The sequence below is a fragment of the Pinus tabuliformis genome, chromosome X (assembly GCF_031772625.1).
Source record: "Pinus tabuliformis cultivar Carrire ecotype Pingquan chromosome X, CPIR1, whole genome shotgun sequence".
Taxonomy (NCBI): Eukaryota; Viridiplantae; Streptophyta; class Pinopsida; order Pinales; family Pinaceae; genus Pinus; species Pinus tabuliformis.
The window spans coordinates 1,174,818,977-1,174,824,585 of record NC_142308.1 but is presented as its reverse complement, the minus strand read 5'-3'; positions in this window follow the sequence as shown (position 1 = coordinate 1,174,824,585).

Below are 5,609 nucleotides of genomic sequence, written 5' to 3'. Positions count from 1 at the left end.
TGATTTAGCTGGTCTGATAAAATCAATAGTATCCTAGACAGCGATGAAGTTGCTCAGGTAATTTCTTCAAAGCCATAATGGTTTTAGGTTGTATTTTGATCCTACAAGTCTTCTGGTTATATGTTCCTTTTCATTTATGGTCAACCAGGTTGCTATGGAAATTTGTAATATTTTTTGGTAATTACCTCATGGCCAATAAGTATTGTTAGAGTGAGGCCGGTAGGATTTCAACAAGTTATAAGAATTGATGTAAAACTTTGGAATAAATGAAAATATTTGATTCACAAAAAAAAAGTTCCTAGTAATCAAATTGTTCCCATTATTTATCCTTTTACAATGTAGGATTAAATTGAATTCAATGTCGTAGAAATCATATTTAAGCTTTTCAAGTTGCAGAAGAAATAAATGGTTGTGTTGATGAGTAGTGTTGATGAGGAAAAATGTCCCACCAATAATTTGGGGTTCTCCCTAGTGTAATGTCCCAATTAGACCTCACATTGTTTTGGATAGGAGCCCCATATTATATGTGGGCCTTGTTGCCACCACGATAGTTTCACTCTTGGATATCAAAGTGCAGAGATGTTAGCATGAGGATGAGAATGAAATTCCCTGAAAATGGGAATGAAATCATCCCACGATTGATATCTTGTAGAACAAAATACAAGAATGTAACAACAAAATGATAAGAAAAATATGCCTTAAGAGGCATTATTAAGTTGAAACCATCTAATACATACAAGCAAGCAATTACTAGAAGTCAACTGCAAATTAGTTCATAGTTAGTTGCTAGTATCCACATAGAATGAGAGAGAAATTATCCAAAGAAAACATATAATCCATAAGTCATGAATTAGTTCATTAACCTATAACCAATATGAGATCACACACACACACACCCATAATAAAGATACCAGATAGCCATTACCAATACCATGAAAATGCATGAGAATCGATGCATGGAGTAAAAAATATTCTCATTATTCATGTTACAAAATCAAGTACATGCTCCACAAACCCATAAAAGTTTAGTAGTGGAATGTAAGTTGCTTCCACCATCTTCAAGACAAAACCCTAGTCTCACCATAGCTCACCCTACTATCTGCCAAGAGTAGAGTGCTTCTAGCTCCCTAAGCACAAAATAGCTATCTAATTTCTAGCCAAGCTCAAGTGCTAAAAGTCCCTTCTAAATGAGGCATGAGGGTATATTTATACAAATGGGGAAATGTATTTTTGCCTACCCCATGACCTTTCATATTCCTTATGACCTTTTGCATTCCTCATATATCCTTTTACATGGGTTTACATTTATTATTTTCATAAACACGACAAAAGATCATTATAATATCATATTATTCGAGCTAAATCTTAAGAGGTAAGTCAAATTGCCTTCAAGGCCGATTTGTGATGCAATTAGGGAATATTGTGATTACCACAAATTGCAATCACACTTTGTAGTCATAGTTGCCCTTTGTAGTCACAGTCGCACTTTGTAGTCATAGCGGCCCTTTGTAGTTATTGTCGCACTTTGTAGACACAGTTTCCTTTTGTAGTCAGTCACCCTTGTAGTCACAATTTCCCTTTGTAGTCACAATGATCCTTTGTAGTCGCAATCACTCTTTGTATTCGTAGTCACACTTTGTAGTCACAGTCACACTTTGTAGTCATAGTCACACTTTGTAGTCACAGTCGCCCTTTGTAGTCGCAATCACACTTTGTAGTCATAGTCACATTTTATAGTGAAAGTCACAGTGGAAAATTGTGACAGGATTAAGTTGCATGTGACAAGTCTAGGTCATTCTCCTAGAGTGCGATGAGCAGAATGACTAGTCACAAGTTGTATTTTTAAGAGGCAGTGAATAAGGCACTATGCACTAAAGTTGCGACTTGCGACTTAAGGATTTGGATCTCTGGTCTTTGTCACAACTTACAAGCCAAGATTATAGAGGCCATTGGATAAGTTATTAAGAACTAGACTTGTGACTTTGGACTTGGTAGATGAGATTTATAGTCTGTCACAAATCTCAACTCCAGAGGATAGGAAGGGTAGCACTACAAGTTTGGATTGCGACTTACGACAAGGAAAAGAAGCACAATAATTTCAAACCTTATAGCTATATTGAAAAGATTTGATGTGATCACAGTGGAGTCAAAGGAGAAGTAAAATATTTAAGAGATCATAAGAAAAGAAGCCTGAGAAAATTTCAAGTGGAGTGGAATCCAAACTCATTGTCACAGGTAACATTATAGACTCATTTTCACCTGTAAACTCAAGTACTGATGAAGCCAAGTTGATATTTGCAACAATGTGCCATCCTTAAATCACTGGTAGACCATGATGTATCTTCTAATATTGCAAATCTAATATTATCTTATCCCAATTAAGAGATTCTTCTAGTTGTAGTAAGCCTCCTAGTCGGATTGCAGCCTTGTCTAAACCTTGGACATACAAAAGGCACATATAAGTATTTTCTCAACATCTTCTTCTTAGAAACATAATATCCTTCACCTATATAAACCATGAATGGAGGAAGATGGTTGATAAAATTTTTAACTAATTGATTGAAAATGCCATAAACGCTAATAATGAGGATGAAGCAAGAAGGGAAAGCATATGAAGTGTGTCTAATGAAAGTGTACAAAACCATAGCTTCTGATAATAATTAGGTCATTAGAGGGTTTTGACCATAGGAGTACAGTTAAAACCTTGAAAAGAAAAGGAGGGACCCAAAATTTAGGTAGACTGGACAAGGGCTTTTTATAGCGGCTATAACAAGTGGTTAATCACTTTAAGCTTTTATAAATACTACATCAGTTGGGTGAATCTAAAACACTTGATTTATAATTTTTTACCAACACAATATGTATCATGGCTTATAGCCACTATGTGGCTAATAAGACATTTAGTCAAATTTTGGCCTCGATTCCATGAACGTTTAGACACATAGGATGGCAAGTCAAATTTAAATCATGCCACAATGAATGACTCTACAACTGATATACAATCTTATAAAAGTGATCTATATGCATTTTAGTCATATGAATAGCTAGATATCTAAAGTATTTGTATATTACTCATAGCTCAATCTCATATCTGGATGTAAACACTAGCAAAAACACATCTGAGAATCATACATTTGGGCATTGAAGAGTTGTGCTATAATAGTTTTTCCAGGAAGTAAATACATTCATGAACCAAAGTGATTTGACATCTAAACATTCGAGCTATCACTAAAGAGCCACTACAAGTTGAGTGCTAGATATGGATGTGATCTTTCATTATTAAATGTATCTAACATCTAGGAATCTAGAGTATTAAGTAGTGTCGCATGTCATGTTTACTCTGAATTTTAGATGTGATATTTTTAGTGCCACATCAATAGTCCAACTCATTAGCATATTATGTCATAAATGAATGATAAAATGTCAATAATCATATATAAAATGGAAAAGATACATGGAATTGATATCTGACGTCCAGAGGAAACATAATTAAAAATTTGAAGATTGCATCTGGACATTGAAAGATTAAATACACCATTCGATAAAATCTAAAGGAATCATTGTGAATGCATCTAGATAAAGGTACTAGTACCACTTTGAGTATTTGGAAAAACTAAAGAAGTGCACTACTCATTTTTTTTATTTTTTTTTCTCTGTGGACATGGATTATTCTCCTCTAGATATCCAAGCTTTGCCTTCATTAGCTTAGAAATCATAAGTTAAGTTCATAAATTCTTTTGAAAATAGTTTTTACTTTCAAAACTTTGACATTCTACAAAAAAAAACAAAGATAAAACTAAACCAAATAAATAACTTTAAGGAAAATCATTAAAATATATTAGAAAACTCATGAAAAATTATTAAAAAAATAGTGCAAATTATGCAGAAATGTGATAAAAACAAATATAAATGGTTAAAAATTAATAACATGAACAAAAACTGGAAGGGTCCACATTATTTTGTGAAGAATTAATATCATAATGAGGAGTTTTTGTGTGGGATACAACAATTGATGACTAACTAGGTGAAGCAAATATGTGATATTTACCATTAATTATTTAGGAAGACTTTATTCGAAAGATTAGTAAAAAAAATCAAATTTTGAAAATTACAAGAGTCTAGTATATTCCATACTTTCGAAAAATAAACAGTTAAGTCCAAATATTCAACACTTGATAATAGTTTTGCAAAGCTCACTAAACTAGTTTAATTCAGTTTGTCCAGCAATGAAATTAGTCAAAAGGGCAAGACATTTTTTTACCATCAATGTTTACATGATTTTCCTCCCGAGACAATTTTTTTACCATCAATGTTTACATGATTTTCCTCTACATCTTCTTTTACTTAACATTTCTTAGCTTCCAACTAGTATCCATAGCCCCGATGAATGTGTCTTAGGGTTATACAAGCATGGCTTCATTGCTAATGAGTGTTCATATCCCCAACAAGTTTACTTGTACTTCCCAAACTTTAAAGTACTTTCAACTCCCTTCTTTTATCAATAATTGTTTTGTATGCTTTTGATTTATAAATATAAATATGGGTGCTAGGAAGTTGGGTGGTATAAGATTTAATTTTTTTAGTAAACTATTAAGGTATAAAAACTCAATCTTGAGACTATTTTCCACTTCTAGGTTTCCTTTAGTTTATTTCACTATTTATAAGAGTAAAGCTCTTGCAAGAATAATATTAAAGTTTTTTTTCATTAACAAACTTTTGAAAAATAAGTATAGCTTAAATATAAAGATTCACTGCAAATACCTTCTTCAAAATTTCAGGCTATTTTGATATTCTTTAAATAAAGACTTCTTGAGGATTTATGGATAGAGTATTGTCACCAACTATTAGCCATAAAGACTTCCTACTATAGAAATTAGTAATCAATGCAAAGTTGTACAAACAAATTGTTGACGGTGATGGACCTGCCAACATTGAGGGGATCTCCCCGATATGGAGTCTTACTTAGACCTCACACCATTTGGTGTAGGAGTCCCATCTGGTATAAAGGCCCAGTTGCCAGATCCTTAAAGATTTTCCTTGACTCTAATTGTCAGCACAAGAGAGTTATGCAATGGTATCTTAAAAAAGCAAGGGGAGTGTGCATGGTGAGTGTGCAGTCCAACTGTGTCGAGGTTCTTCTATTGCAAAGGGGTAGACAAAAGTGAGCCTATAAGTGAGAGGTAATAGTAACACTGAGGAAGAGAAACACATGAACTAGAAGGACATGTCCAACATCCACTAAAATAGTCCACAACAGATGTGATAGTCGTTACAACCAACAAATAAGGGAAGATCTGTCTAACACTCAACAGAATAGTCCACAACGGATGCCACGTTTGTTATAACCAATAAAAAAGGAAATATCTATCTAGTATCCTACAGAATAGTCCACAAGGATTATAAAACAATAACAACCATTACATCACATTCCCAACAAGATAAGCACTAAGATAACTAAAATAGTTCAATTATCTTAGTACGTGTGAAAGCAAACATGAAATACAAAAGTCCACAGAATAGTGTTACAAACATTCATAGTTCATGCATGAAGAATGTGTTGGCCTTAAAAGACTCTTGTTATCAAGCAAAAGTTCCAAGACACATTTACA